Source organism: Manis pentadactyla, chromosome 10 (assembly GCF_030020395.1).
Source record: "Manis pentadactyla isolate mManPen7 chromosome 10, mManPen7.hap1, whole genome shotgun sequence".
NCBI lineage: Eukaryota > Metazoa > Chordata > Mammalia > Pholidota > Manidae > Manis > Manis pentadactyla.
The window spans coordinates 122,446,991-122,463,646 of NC_080028.1; positions in this window are offsets into that span (position 1 = coordinate 122,446,991).

Below are 16,656 nucleotides of genomic sequence, written 5' to 3' on the forward strand. Positions count from 1 at the left end.
CATCCTGCTGGCCCTGCAAATGGGATCCATGAAACTGTATTAATGTCCTAGGCTGTTGTAACAAATGACTGCAAACTGGGTGGCTTAAATCACCCAGAATCGATTCTCACACAGCCCTGGAGGCCAGTAGTCGGAAATCAAGTTGTCACCAGGGCTGTGCTCCCTCCAAAGGCTCTAGGAAAGGATCTTTCTGTATTAGCTTGAGCTGCCATAACACAATACCATAGGCTGTGTGGCTTAACAACTAAAATTTATGTTCTCAGTTTTGAGGATTGAGAAGTACAAGCTCAAGGTGCCAGCATCATGGTGTTCTGGTGAGAGCCCTTCCCTTGGGCTGCACACAGCTGTCTTCTGTACCCCATGTGGCCTCTCGCAGTGCACAAAGAGTGAGACAGGCCGCGAGCTCTCTGGTGTCTTTTCTTACAAGGACACTAACCGTGTTGGGTCATTGCTTCACCCTTCTTTCCTCTTTTAACCTTAATTACCTCCTCAGAGGCTCTATCTTCAGATACAACCACGCTGGAGTTAGGACTTCAATATATGAATTTTGGGGGACAGGAACATTCAGTCCATACTGCCTCTCTGGCCTCTCTTCTGGCTTCTGGAGGCTCCCCGCAGTCCTTGACTTGTAGATGCATCACTCCAATCTGTCCCTCTGTCTTTTCATGTTCCCCTTCCCTCTGTGTGTGTCTGTGTCCAGATTTCTTCTTACAAGGAAACCAGTTACTGGATTAGAGTCCATCTAATCCAATCTGACCTTGTCTTAACTTGACTATATTTGTAAAGGACCTATTTTCAAGTAAGACCAAGGTCATGTTCTCAGGTATGAGGTTAGGACTTCAACATATCCTTTTTGGGGGGACACAGTTCAACCCACAAGAGAAATTGTCTCAAGAGATGCTCCAGACCTAGCTCTTGAGCTGCTGGCTGTGAGTGCCCCCATGCATTCTGGTCCTCCTGGCTGAGGCTCCCTGACATTGTGGAGCAGACACAAGCCAGCCCCACTGATGCACAGAATCCATGGACATAACAAAAGGATTACTGTTTATGCACCAATCTGGGGGTACTTTACAGCAGTAGTTTGTCGGAATAAGGGGGAGTGAGCCACCCCTTCTTTGCAGGGCTTTGCAGGGGTTTGGGTCAGGGGGTGGGGGAACAGGCTACATTCCTGAATCTCAATGATTTACAAGCCACTGTGCTGTCCTCTTTGCATTTAAATTCTTCCTTCATCCACACAACCACTCCTGAGGCTTGGGAACATTGAAGTGCTTTTTTTACTCAGAGTCACCCAGCTGCTGGGTGGCAGAGCTGGTGTGCAGACTTGGGTCTTGAAATGTCCAAGTGAGTCTGTTGGAGTGTTAGAGCAGCCCAGCAGCCCAGGCTTGTCTCCTTTGTGAGTCTCCCCCAAGGCTTGGTGATGCAAGCATTAGGGTGCTAACTCACACGTTCCGGAGCATATGCTGTCCCACCGCCTGGGCTAATGACAAATCACGATGCAGCGGAAGAAGGTGGAGGAGCTGCCAGATGTGTGATGAGAAACCAGCTTGCAGGAAATTGTTATCAGGTGATTACTATTAGCTTGGATATGCAGGACAGCCCTTTTCCCAGAGACTGTGTGTTTACCAAATGCTTGATGTGTTTCCCCTATCAGCTCTGGAAGATTTTGTCCTTCCGGACAGAGAGCTCTTCCGTTAGGACTGCTGAGAACAGGTGATTATAATTCTACTCCCGTCCTCCCACCAGCTTCTAACAGCAGCTGCTACAGCTGCACAGTGACCACCTCTCTGGTTCCTGGTTTTGTGCGGAGAGGCACCAGGCTGGCCTTTGGATGGGATGGGGCTGGGTTCAAATCCCCAGCTCGGCCACTGATTCATTACATTGCTCATTTAGTCCCTCACTGCGGGAGCTTTGCACACACTTGGTTGTGGGATGGTTACTTCTCTGAAACGTAATTTTCTAACTTCTCAAGTACTGATCATAATACCTACCTTGAAGTGTTTTAGGGAGTCTGAATTGACATATAACATGTGGGAAGTTCCAGGCATGGCTCTCCTGACTTCTTGAGGGGATCTGACAGTATTTGTTGCACTTTAAAGAGCCCATCAATTGTGCCGATTTTATCTAGTCACACTGTGTAATTAAAAAAACGAAGTTACGGTGCCATGCATACTACATAATACCAGTTATGCCAAAATATGTTTTTTCAGGATGTACCTATTATGTCAATGCACAGAAAAAAATGTTGGGAACGATATCCTCTAGCTGAAACAATGCTTTCTTCCTGGGAGGGGGCTGGAATGGGGAAAGATCCAGGAGGACTTCTAGCCTCCAGAACTGTGGGAAATTAGTTTCTGTTGTGTATTAGCCACTCAGTCTATGTATGCCTGAGATCAGCCTGAACAGACTAAGATAAAATATGACTTACAGACCATCAGATGCATCATCTGAAAGTGTACAAATCCACGGATTTAGTATATTCATGAGGTTGTACAGCCGTCACCACTGTCTAATGCCAGCACATGTTCATCACCCCCAGAAGAAATCCTCCACCCATTAGCCATCCCTCCCCATTGCCCTCTCCCCTGGCAGCCACTAATCTACTTTCTGTCTGTGGATTTGCCCCTTTTTGTTTGTTTTGAAAGGAGCATAAAACCCAGGGATCTTTCAGGGAGTGTAAGTGAAAACCATACTCTCTGGATTCGCCTCTTGAGTATTTCATATAAATGGAATCATAAAACATATACTCTTTTGCATCTGGCTTCTTGCCCTGAGCATTGTTTCAAGGTTCACCCAAGTTGTAGCAGGTGTCAGAAATTCATTCCTTTTTATGGCCAAATACTACCCCATTTTCTGGATTAGACTACACTTTATTTATCCATTCATTAGCTGATGGGCATTTGGTTATTCCTACTTTTGGCTATTGTGAACAACGGCGCTGTAAGTATTCATGTAAAGTTTTTATACAGATGTAAGTTTTCGTTTCTCTTGGCTACATGCCTAAGAGTGGAATCGCTGGGTCTTCTGGCGACTCTGCGTTTGACGTTTTGAGGAGCTCCCACACTGCTTCCCAAAGGGGCTGCCCATGTTGACAGTCCTTCCCACTGACCACGAAGGGTCCAGTTTCCTGGAGTTTGGTGTTATCAGGGAACTCGTGGAGCCAGGGTCTCAGGAACTATTTGCAGAATGAATGACAGAATGGAAAACTTCGGAATGCCCCTGGAGGTGCTGTCGCCCTTGATGTCATCTTGGAGAAGCAGGCCATTGACTCTCCACTCCCTCCCTCTGTGGGGCAAGGAGAAGAGGTTTTCATGATCCTTGCAGACATGCATCAAAATGTTTTCTTTTGAAATGCGCTTAAGAAGCTGCCCTGTTCTTTTCTGTGTCTGACTTCAGGAGAATAATGAGTATTTGCAGTTGTCACAAGCAAGTGTTATTTCTCTTCTTCCTAGTAGGTTACCCCAGGACCCAGGATGCTGGTGGAGGACTTTGAGTAGCAATTATCTTCTCAGCCAGGCTCCGTCCCTCCTCTGATTATGATTGTGCCCTAGCAAGGTGTTCTATTAGGGATCTTGGCACTTACTGTAGTGTCCCAGTGCAATCGCTGGGGATCCAGAGAGTGGGGTACATCACCTCTGAATCCTGAGAGCAGCAGGAGTGTGATGGGGAGGGGAAGGGGGCCTAATGCACCATCTCCCCAGGGGAGGACCGGCCACCCATCAACTGTCACTGCCCTTGGGTCTCATCTGATTTCTATTTCTCTTTATTTAAAATACATCTGTTTCCTTCAAATGTGGGCATGCATCAACCTTTTTCTGGCTGAGTAAGGGGCAGTGACTCTGGAACACAAAGCCACATCCCAGTTATTAACTCCCAGATGGACGCAAGTGCAGGCATCATGCACACACAATTGGTGGTAGTCCTTCCAACATTCGGCTGTGTTGACCCCGCCTGGAGCAAAAATGATACCGTTAATTTGTTCAAACAACCTCAACTTCACCTTGAGATGTAGAGCAATGCACAGAGCGGTTAAAATCCTAAACTCTGTCCAGCCCCATCTCGGTGGACATGACTTGTATACTTAGAATGCATTTAAGTTTCCCACTTTATGCCACCAGATTGCTTTCTCATTACAACATTCATATGTCAAAACTGGCTGCAGAGAGCCCCCGAACTGAGCAGTAGTTACCTATTTTTTAGTGACACCTTGACATCTCCTATGCAGGTGTGCAATCGTGGTCTTGACCTTCAGGAAAATAGTGGCATGTTGGATGACCACAGTCCTTCTCATAGATGCTTTTTTGTTTGTTTCTGAGAGTCCTCTGGGTATCAGGGCTGTATTGAGCAAGAGCCTCTAAGAACATGTTGTGGTTTGGAATGTTGGATGTGGTTTGTGGGGGAATAGGCTGGAGAGTGGGAAAAGCACAGAAGCGGGGTCAGGAGGGACCGTGGGCAGCTTAAGAGAGGCAGAGGTTGAGAGTCTGGGCTCTGGACTTGAGCTGATCTAGGATCGGTCTCTACCTGTGGGACTTTGGGATAACCTCTCTGAGCTCTGCCTTCCACTTGGGACAGGATTACTAATACCTTCACCCCTGCAGGGTGTCCTCTGCCAGCACCACCCCCAGAACCAAAGTGGGAGCCACTGTTGGAGGACCAGGATACAGCGGCCCCCTTCATTCTGTGCCTGGCCTTTGTGATCTGTTATTTTCCTCCCACCAATTCACATTTTTCTCTTTTTTTTTAGCTGGAAATCCTCCTTAAGGCTTCAGATCTCACAAATACACTTTGATTATATGGCTCACCATCCAGTCCTTTTATCTTGGAAACACTTTGCAAACCAAATCCACTCCGCGGAGAGCTTAGGGAAGGTCCACGTCTTCCAGGGTCTGCTCCAAGCCCACTGCATGGGGGCGAGGCTGCATGGCCTGAGAACTCACACCCAGCTGGACATACCCACCTATTCCCACCCAGCAGTGCAGAACGCAGCGCCCACAGCTTGGGTGCCCACCTCACGCTCACATACATCATTTCTAATTCTCCAGGCGACCTTAAGAGGGAGGTTGGCCCCAAGACTGGTCCCGTTTTGCAGATCAGCAAACCCAGGCTCAGAGATGTGAAGTCACTTGACTGCAGTCATTCAGCTCCTTGGGGGCTGGACTGGGAGGGTCTTGACTCTAAAAGTGGCTCAGAAAATTACTCTAAACCTTTTTTGAAGTAACCATTTTGTTTTGCTCACAACGGTGGGGGGCAGGAGTTTAGGAAGGGTTCACCTGGGCTGTCTATTTCTGATCCATGCAATGGGAAGCTGGGAGCCGAGGATCCACGTTGGGAACATGAGTGCTCGTTGGCCTCCATCTCTCCAACACGACAGGGCATCCTCCAGGGCCCCTCTACCTGGGGTGTGCTCCACAGTAGCGTCCAGTGACTTACATGGCAGTTGGCCTCTCCCGGGGGAGCTGCAGGGCCTCTTTTGACCAGGTTTAGGGAGTATCAGAACAGCATTTGCTATTCCATTGGCCAGGTGGGTCCCTAAGGCCGGTGTAGGTTCAAGAAGGGAATCAGACGACTGCCCACCTCCTGGCGGTGGGAGGAGTCAGAGGCCAGCCACACTCACGGAGAGGGGAATTTAGCGCCACCTCCCGGAGAGCAAAGTATCTACATATACCAATATGTTATCTGCAATTCTTCTGGAGAGATTTGTCTCTTTCCATAAACTCTTCAGGGACTGAAGAGAAAAATGTGTTTATTAAGCAACTACTGTATACCATGTGCCAAGTGGGGCAGTTTCACTTAACCCCCCAAACAACTCTGCCAGCTGGGCACAATTGATCCCATTTTGCAGATGAAGGAAATTGAGGCTCGGAGACACTACAAACTTGCCCAAGTCACATAGTTTGTTTGGAAGAGTCAGGAATTGAATCTCAGACTCCGAAGCCCAGGCCTTTGTGCCTACATCATGCTGCCTCCCACGATGGTGGCTTTTGGTTCTCGATATCCCATTCCAGGTTCCTCGGCATTCCAGCCTCCCCCATCCAGCTCCCAAACGATGCTCGCTTGCTTATCCCTGGGAGGATGCAATGCGTCTCACTTGCCCGCAGCCCCGCAGACTTCCCCGGGCCCCTGCTGCCCTGTAAGCAATCCTGCTCTGTCGTCCACAGAGCTCGGGGCTGCTTGATTGGCCGCCCGTTTTCCCAGTTGGGAAAGAAGAAATCGAGAAGTTTGTTTTTGCACAAACTGCCCTTTTCACCTGCAGCTAATCCCCCTCCCCTTCCACCGCCAGCCCCAGAACAGGAATAATATCCAGAGACATGCAGAAAGTTGGTATGTATTGAGCTGGCACCACCTCCCGCCAGCGGATGACCAGGGGCTGGCTAGGGACTGGAACGAAGCCAGGAAGAATGCAGCGCCACCTCGAGAAGCTGACCGAAGTACGTGCAGCCCCCTTGCTGGAGTTCCCATAATTCCGAGTTCCCAATTCAGCGTGACAAAGGACTAGGGAAGACCCCCAAAGGTGGAGAGCTTCAAGGATGTGTGGGAATGAATCAACAGGCAGGTCACAAGGAGCGCATTCCGGTGCAAAGATCCAGAGGTAAAGCATGGCCTTTGCAAGACAACCCACAGCCTGGCATGGCTGGAGCGCCAGGAGTGAGAGGGCACGTTACGGTGGGCCTCTGGGTTTGAGGCTGCCCGGTTTCCTTCCCCCTTCTTCAGGCAATGGTACCCAGTTTTTCATAGGGGAACCATCCTTTCCAGGGCTCAGGCTTAACGGGGCTGTCAATCAAGGTGCCCCACCCACTCATGGCCAAGGTAGACCAATCAGATGCTCGTCTTTCCGGAATTTAACGAAGGAATATAATATAATGGAGAGAATATGATGAAGGAAAGTGCTGGGGCTCGGGGCTTACTCATTTCTACGGTAATGTCTTGAAGAGGGTCCCTTTGCTTCTGCCCTAAATTTCCTGAGCCTCTCTGTCCCTTTCACTGTCTGGCTTTTCCAGCTCTTCCCGCAGTTTGGTGTGAGTTCCCATGCACAGTATCACATCTTTTTTTTTTTAAAGCATAAATCAGCCAGTGCTGGTTTCAGTGGCTTCCAACTAAGCCATCCAAAGAGATACAGAGCTGTGTGCGGTCAAATGGCCATGGGGAAAAGAGTGGAGACCGGATTAGACATTAGTGGGAGTGAGTCTGGGGTCAGAAATACCAGGTGGGAGGTGACTGCAGAAATACAGGGATGCAACAAGGCGTGACAATGAGGGGTCATGGGACATGGCGCTCCCAAGGGGCTCTGAGCACCCTGCTCCTCTTTGTGGCAGGATTCAGAGGGGTTGGGGACTTTGGCCTTGGGCGAGTTACTCCCCCCCTTTGCATGCCTCAGTTTCCCTGTCTGTAGAATGTAGTAATGATAGCACATTCCTCATAGGGTTGTGTCAAGGATTGCGGAAGGCAGTTTGGGTAAAGAATTTTCAACAGGGCCTGGCCCACAGTACGTACTCAATAAACAGTAGCCAATTATAATTGCGTTCTATTATCTGGGTGGGGCCACAGAGAAGCTGCCAGACCCTCAGAGGTCCAGAGAGCCTTTCTGGGGCTCGCTGTGTCACTCGCTGACAATGTTGGCAGCCCTCAAGCCCTTGTGTGCAAGGTCCAGGGGACGTGTCAGCTCTGCTCGGCTCTGACCTTTGCATGCAGCTGGCTTTCATACACGGAGTCTTTTTTACAAGCCGCCCTCTGGGGCAAGTCGTCAGGCAGGGGTTTTCCAGACCTGCTGACAGCAGCCTTTAGCTCTCGTCTCCTGAGCTACCCTGAAGTTTGATAAGATTCAAGCAGGGAGGTGGGAGATGAGGTGTGTGTGATGGACATGGTGTGAGCTCCAGAGCTGGGCGGTGCAGGTCTGACTGTGGTCTTCCCTCTCAACATCCATGCTGGAAAACTAGTTGCTCAATGGGGTAGCTCTGCCCATGCTGTCTGCTGCGTTCCTTCATTGCGGGAACCACACTGCCTCATCCTTGTGGTTCTGGGAGGGACTGTCAATCATGACACTCAAGCTTGGAAGATGGTCATTTGATCCAGGATGGCCAGTGATAGAGCCCCAAACTGCTGGCAACATAATTTTAGAAAGAGGCATGTGACCCAAACAGGGCCAATCAGATTCTTCTCTGGGATTAGTCAATGGCTTTTGGGAGAGGGATGCTTTTGTTTTCCCTGGCTTGCTAGGTCAGATGGAAATAAGTCTTTTGCTTGTTATGCGGACAGCGCCTAAAAACAGAAACAAGCAGAGCTAATAGCTTGGTAAAGACAGACTCCCACTAATAGATATCCTTCAGCTCCTGGATACAACCATGCCTGGAGTCAGTTGCTCATTTGAGCTTCCCAATTCTGTGAGCCCTTTTTAGCTTAGACTATTTGGCTTAGGTTTATGTAACTTGAAACTGAATGAGAACAAACACTGTAAGATTTATTGAGCATTTGCCTTGTACCAGACATAGTGCTAAGAATTTAATAAGCATTGTCTGATTCATCTTCGGTAAATCACTTTCTTCTTGGAGATTCCATTTGCTGGCATGTAAAATGGGTATAATATTATATGAATGGGATTGTGTAAAGCTTCAGTGAAATAAAGCATACAAAGTGCCTGGCATGTAGTAGGTCCTCATTAAATGTTAGATACTTTTCTCAGACTATGTCACTTTGTGATAGATACCTTTGTATGTATTTGGTGCAACTGCCTCAATTTCCCAAAGTGGACTTGCAGAATCAAAGGGTATGTTCAGGTCCTTGACACACAGCACCAAACTGCTCTCCAGAAACATGACAATTGTATTAGTTATAATCACCACAAACGTAGTGGCTGAAAAGAGCACACATCTATTATGCCACCATTTCTGTGATTCAGGAACCTAGGCCTGGCTTGTCTGGGCCCTCTCCTTAGCTGTCTTTCATAAGGGTGCAGGCAAGCTGTCATCTGGGGCTGGGGTCTCATTTGAACGCTCGGCAGGGGAAGAATCTGATTCCAAGGTCACTCAGATTGTTGGCGGATTTCAACTCCTCCAGAGCTGTTTACTGAGGGCCTCACTTCCTCACTAGTGTTGGCTAGAGGAGCTACATGCAGTTTCTGGCCACAGTGGCCTTTCCAACATGAGATGTGCACACTGGGAAGGCAAAATAGAGAAAGCCGGCCAGTAAAGAAGGAAATTACAATCTCAACTAGTACAATCACAGAAATGACATCCTATCACCTTTACTGTGTTTTGTTGGTTAGAAGCAAGCCACAGATCCTGCCCACACTCACAGAGAGGGAAATTACACAAGGGTGTGATTACTAGGATGTGGGATCACTGGGGAGCATTGCTTTATTCTTTTATGACTTTTGCTCTTTATGCCTTGCCTAGGAAATCTTGCTTAACCCAGAGCCCCAAGGATTTCTTCCTATGCTCTCCTCTGGTTTAATAGCTTTAGTTTTTATACTTAGGCCTGTGATCCATTCAGTTAATTTTTATATGTGGTGCAAGGTAAGGATCAGGATTTCTTTCTCTTTTTCTTTTTGCACATGATATCCAACTGAGTGATGTAGCTATAGTTGAAGAGAAAACTCTACATGAGTATGATTACAATTCTAATAATGTCTTACATATTGTGAACGCCCACTATGTGTAGGGCTCTAGCTAAGGGTCTTGTATTATTTCATCTGCTTCTCACAATGACCGGGGGAAGGAGGAGCTAGTTAAATATCTTTTCAGTGCTATGCATCTGCTAACTTGGAACCAACCCTTGACTCGCCTGTAATGACCCATGAGCTATTGTGTTAAGTGAACAAAGCAGGCATAGAGCATACTGCCATTTGTGCAAAAAGAAAGTGCACAGAGACACACACACATACGTGTGTACAAAACTGTATTTGCTTGCACAAAATCTCTCTGGAAAGAAATCGCGAAGTTGGGCTTGCCTCTGGGGAAGGGGGCCTGGTGAGCGTGACCAGGAGAGAAAGGGAGACTTTTCACAGTATGGCATTTTGTACCTTTTGCATTTTTAAACGTGTGTATTTTCCCCCTTGTGTCAATATTACCTCCATAAGGAATTCATAAAGTGAGAGAAAAGTAAAAGAACTCCTGGTGGTCTGCCTTCAAAGCCTCTTCTCTTATCCACCATCTGGACTCTACTTTCCCTCTTTGTGCTTCCTCTCCCTTTACCTCAACATTCCCACATGTTAACTGGGGGGATAATAGCATCCTCCCCCATAGAATTTCTGGAAGGACTGAGACAAGCATGCAAAACACTTAGAACGGGGCCCCGCACCCAGAGAAAACTTCATAAATGCTATTATCATTATTTGATTCAAAAGATTTGAATAGAAAAAAAGATTTAAAAGAAACACACATGATGTGTTAATACAGTTTTCTCTGGTTGTGGGATGAGAGGTACCTTTATTTTCTTCCTTTTTCCAAAGATTGAAGAAAAAGATTCCATACTATTTTTATACTAAACATTTCCACTCCCTCCCAGCTGGACAACCCCAGGAGTCTCTGATGGTTCATTCTTTGGCGGATTCTACTCAGACTTTAGTAATGGCTGAGGTTGGGTAATGGCCAGGCTTGTCTGGCCTGTGTCTAGACGCCTTATTTCCCTTGGCTGCTGTAGAAACAAGATATTTCTTAACACTGGAAAAATGTTTCTGAACACAACTTCAAGGCCAGGGAGACAACAGAAGGAGGTTGGGAGGGCGGTTAATGTGCTTACAGGAATAAGCATCAATTACGCCTAATTATACCCATTTTCCAGATGGGAGATGGATGCTCACAGAGGTTTCATTCAACTCATTTCAAATCAAATGAGCTGGCATGTGGAGATAAATGGCTGAATTGTTGAAGCTTCTAGTTAAGCTACTGTTGGTGTGTCACTGATCGGAAACTAGAGGGGAAACGGGCCGGGCATGATTTGGGGGACAGCATCCACCCTGCTTTCTTCCCCAGGTGCTGCGGCTCAGCTCCAGAATGGCCTATTTATGTCCCAAATGCAAATGCCCTGTGGCTTGGGGGCCCCTCTTCAGGAAGCCTTCCTCCACTGGCCTGCTCTGGACACCCCCCTGCTGTGTTTTGGAGCAGAAGGGAGACCAAGACCCTACTCTTAGGCATCAGGGAAACCTAGGTTCACCTTCCGGCTCCTTTTGTGGCTTTGGACAAATTACTTCACCTTTGTAAGCCTCAGTTTCTTCCTCTCCAACAGGGGGGTCACAGTACCCCTGCCTTCTCAGGGTTTGGGCTGGGTAGAATCATGATCCCTCAGAGACATCCACTCCTAACTCCTGAAACCTGTAACTATGTTCCTTTCCATGGCAAAGGGGACTCTGTAGGTGTGACCAAGGTAAGCCTCTCAAGGTGGGGAGATCTTCCTGGATTATCTGGATTTGCTCAGTGTGATCAGGAGGGTCCTAGTAAGAAGGAGGCAGAAGGTCAGAGAGAGGAAGTCAAATGATAGAAGCAAAGTCAGAGAGGAGAGGGAAGATGCTACTTCGTCAGCTTCGAAGATGGGGGTGCAGGTGGTTTCTAGAAGCCAGAAGAGTCCAGGAAAAGGTTCTCCTGGAGCCTCCAGAATGAGTGCAGCCCTGCTGAAACTGATCTTAGACATCTGACTTCCAAAACGGAAAGAGAGTAAGTGTGCATTGTTTTAAGCTGCTCAATTTGTGATAATTTGGCACAGTGGCCACAGGAAACTCATGCATGGCATTGTGAAGATGAAACTCATCAACACGATGACAAGGTGGAGGACAGCGATTGGGGGAGCTCTCTGGCACCCCATATGGAAAGGGTTTTTTAAGTCAGCACCCCACAAACGGTAGGTGTCATTAAATAGTGTAATTTAGTCCCACCTCTGTGACTGTACGTGACGCACCACATGGCATGTACTTCTTCCCTTTGCTCCGTCCCCAGGACACTGAGGTCCTCAGAGGAGGAAGCGGTCCTTGTCCCATTCCTGTTGTATCATTTGTGCCTGGCACACAGTAGCTGCTCAGTAAATTGGAGCTTGTCGGGCTGCATGGAGATGGGCCTCCTCTTGTCTTCCGTGAGGCCCTTTCTTTTCTGGGCCCTGCTTTCCTCTTCTGTAAGATGACTGGGCTGATGCTACAGCTTCTGCCAGCTCTGTGACTCTAGTGTCTCTCCCTGTCCCCAGTTGCCACTGAGCCGCGATCCTGAGAAGGACCACATCTGTCTCTCATGGCCTCTGCTTGCAGGTTCTGCTGGGGAAGTGGAGTGACAGTGGCCCCAAGTTTCAAGGGCATGTAGGGGCCAAGGGCAAGGGGCCCCAAGATGTGCCCCTTTGGCAGGCAGTTTGTGTCGAGCTGAAAACAATCAAGGCCCAAAAGTCTCAGAAAGGAACTTGGACCTTCCTTCTAAATGCATAAAGGCGATTTAGGTAAAGGACCAGCTCTAGGAAGACAGCCGAGTTCTAAAAGGAGCTAGGAGCGGTAGACAGGGAGGAACGTGGCAAGGTCTGTTTGTTAAAATCTCTCCCTGTTCCATGGTTTCTCTGTGGCCCGGCAAACATTCACTTGTCACCCATTTGCTCTTCCATCTTTCTGTGCATTGTCTTCCCTCTGAAGTCTCAGGCCCTGACCTTCTTCTGCTTGGTTCGGGATGACTTACAAGCCTCATTTCCCCTGACTGCCTTAGCACCTCATGTCTGTGTGGATTCCCTGAACACCTGTAATTAACTTCGATTTCTCCTGCTAAACTGTATCATGACAACTTGATTCTTAGACCGGCCGGAAGAACCTTGAAAGGTAGAGGAACATTTTTCTTACCCAGCGGGAACATGACTTCAGAGATCCAGCCGGCTCCAGACCCACCCCTTGAGATGTTCAGAATCTCTATCAGCACATTTCTAGAGCAGCCTTCACATGCCCCAGCCGCAGAGGGCTGTGAGTTGCTGTCTGGAGTCTGGCGCTGGGCTCTAATGTGGCAATTCTGGCTTTAACAATCTGGACAGACACTGTATCCTCTGGAGCGGCAAACGCTTTCAGGGGGGAGGGCTGGGGAAGGCAAAGATGTCAGACCTAATTGTTCAGATTCGTACCAGGCTAGGGACAACCCCCTGAGTTTGGAGCCAGGCCTGGGTCTGAATGCCAGGCCTGTGCCTTATTAGCTGTGTGACCTGGCTGGGTCAGATGCGGAGCGGACCTGTTATGTTTTGTAAAACACAGATCCATGCAAAGAGCCTGTGCTAATGTTTACCACTGTTTCTATGGTGACCAGGGACTCTGCTCAGAGCGTCACATGTGTGATTCCAGGTCATGTCCTTGTGATCCCAAGGTCAGGATCATCTTATGCCTTCTTGACAGATGGAGAAACTGAGGCTTAGTGATGCTTTAGACCTTGCCCGAGGTCCCAGGCTAGGAAGGGTTGCGGGTGTGCTGTGAACCCAGGTGGCCCCCCCTCCAGAGCCCATGTGCTGATCGTAGACGGGAAACCACCCCCCAGGATGGCTGTGTTAAGGAAGTGAGTGAAGCCACCTCATGCCCACTACAGTCATTCCTCCTTTCCCACCCCTCCCTTGTGAGGGTTAACTTTATGTGCTCACTGGACAGGCTACGGGGTGCCTGGATTAAACCCAGATTCCGGGGGTGTCTGGGAGAGTGTTTCTAGATGAGACTAGCATTTGTTAAGCGGGTCCAGCTCAGGTTAAGTGTGCTCACCACAAAACAAAAGCAAAACAACAACAAAGCAAAAAAGAGAAATAAGGAAACTTACGAAGGTTATGAATATGTTTATTATCTTGATTGTGGCAGTGCCAATACAAGTGTATGTCCAAACTCATTGAATTGTATAAATTCATTTTTTGTGCTGGTCTTTTTTTTTTTTTTTGGTATACAACTGTACCAATTACAAGGCCAGGGGAAAAAAAACATATTTCTCTCACAGTATTGATGTGAGGATTCAAAAGGAAATGCGCCTGTTACGCCTGCCGTAATATAACTCTCCAGCATGTAAGGTGTCCCCAGAACAGATTCCCAGAGGAGGACTTTGACTAACCCCTTTTACAAATGAAGAAACTGAGGCTCAGAGAGGGCAAATAACTGGTTCCAGATTTCCAGCAGGGCAGTGGTGCCCAAACCTAGGCGTGCTGGCTCCTGGTCCTAGCTCTTTTCCTACCACATTGCTTCTGCAAACAGCTTCTCTCTGGCCAAGGGATTTTTATTCTGACTTGGGAAGAATTCCCTGAAACGGAGAGAGGGCAGCCCAGCCTTCACCTCTTGGCAACACACCAGATATGTAATGGAAAAATTAGACCAGTGGGTTACTGATCCCTTTTCATTGCAAGTTAATTACATCATACAGGATTTGGAGAATGGCAGCCCGCTCCTCTAGATGTCTTTAATGGGGAGAGGGAGGCTTTACATTTAAACGGTTATGTGTGGGTCAGAGCCACAGAGGCCAGTTGGCCCGTGGAACATCATGACCTCGTGAGACTGATAAACAGAGACCATCTCTCCCTATTGTGGCAATCTTAATGACTGTACAGATATCCTGGCTACACGTCTAAGGCCCTGAGTTGGTTCCTTATGAGTCTACCATACAAAATAAGCTCTGTGCTTGCAAGAAGAGATTTTTGGGTAGGATTCATTTATTAAATCAACAAATCTTCATTACGCATCTACTGTGTATCATGCCCTAACCCAAAAGGCAATGACAGGCATTGGATGGGACCAGCAAAATCCCTGCTGGTATCAGTTCACAATACATTCAGTGGCACACACGGCAATCCTGAGATGGTGGCTTAAACAGATAGGAGTCTGTTTTTCTTTTGACAAGAATTCTGGAGGCAGGCAATTTCAAGGATGGAGCAGCTGTTCAATGATGCTATTAGAGACTCTCAGTGTATCTTTTTGTTTTTACCACCCACAGGGAGGTTTATCTTCATGGTTATAAGATGGCTGCTATATTTCCAGACATCACATCTATATTCTATATGAACCAAAAGGCTTTTCTCCCCAAAGTCCTATCTTATCTTTTGTCCTGGGGGAGCCCTTCCTGCTTCTATCTCACTGGTCATAATAGGTCGTGTGGCCACCACTGGCTGGAAGGTATCTAGAAACGGAAGGGGGAAGGTGGATCAGAATGGTGTTGAATGAGCCATCATCTAGTATCTACCTACCATACAGCCTTCATGTCAAAGGAGCAGACAGATGGGAAGCAAATAACTGCATCATTAAATAATCATTTACTGCTCCTGGGGAGTCTGAGTGTTAACTCAGAGAGCGTATGTCTTAGATTGGGTTTCTTTTGAAGGAGACCCTGAGATAAGGATTTGAGGGCAAGTAATTTTATTTGCGTTGGGGGTGAAGTGATCTTAAGACCCACTGGTCCAAAAGTGGGGAATTGGGATGGAGAAGGAAAGAAACCAATATAAATATGCCATTGAGCAGATCAATGTGGTGGGCAACTCGGGCTCAGCGCTGCCGGGAGCTCTAGGGGACAGAATAGAACAGGCCTCAGAGATTTCCCCTCCCCTAAGAGGTGAGACAGCTGGGGCTATGGTCCTTCAACTCCACGTATCCTTGGCTATTCCTGAGGGCCTTAACTCTTCAGTTAGTCCAGCCTTCTCACTCCATGGGGAAAAGTCCGGATGTGGGAGTCACGCATCCTGTGTGTGGTAGGATCATGTAGGCATGGGTAGAAAAGCTGGGTGTCTAGGGGTCTGTAGTGTGGCATTAACCACACCTAAATCAGTATATCATAGGTGCCCTTAACCTGCATTGGGGTGTTAGCTAAGTCCTTTCTGAAGAAGTAGTTTTTGAGACAAAAAAAAAAAAATCAGGGATCAGCATGTTCCAGTTAAAGGGAACAGCATGTGTGAAGGCCCAGAGGCAGAAAGAACTTCAAGTGTTCAAGACCTGGGTATGTGAGGCTGGAGAGGCAAGCAGGGCCTCAAGCCTAAACAGTTGCACAAATCCAGATTTCATTAATCAAAAATGTATTGTTTTTCTTGTGGCAGCTGATGCTTCATAATGAAAGTTTAAAAAAAATAAACTTTCTTCCTAATACCCTCACATCCTCCCTCCCTTCTGCCTGTTCATTTAAGACATAGTTCCTCTTTATGGTCTAAAAATGCACAGTTCCCACCCCCCACTTCTCAAAGCGCTTCCCACTTATTTTAGTAATGATATTGGTATGACTCTGCTCAGGTCTCAAAGTGCGTTTATACCCATCCTCACCACCTCACCCCATCCTCATAGTGCCCCTCTGGGATTGGCAGGTACGAGTACCCCCATTTTGTAGCTGAGAAGGGAGGCAACACAGCCTGTAAGATGCTGATTTAAGACTCAAAAGCAGCCTGTGGAATCCCAGTTCAATACTGTTTTCCACACTTTAGTACCAGCATGGTGCCCAGTGTGGCTTTAGTCCTAATGCTGTGGCTTGCCTGGGTTCTGTCTCAGGAGCCTTCAGGTTTTCTCATGCTTCTGCTGTGGACTGTCTGAGTAACGATATCATCCCATGTTTAATGTGCTCCACTCCTCCCCAGATTCATTGAAAAACATTGCTTTAGCCACTGAGTATGATTCAGATAGATTCTATTAAAATCCTCAAGAAAAATAGAATCATCGAAAAACCTACAAGGTTATCTCTGCAAAGGGGTTTGGAAGAAGGCCTTCTTGTGTAGATGAGG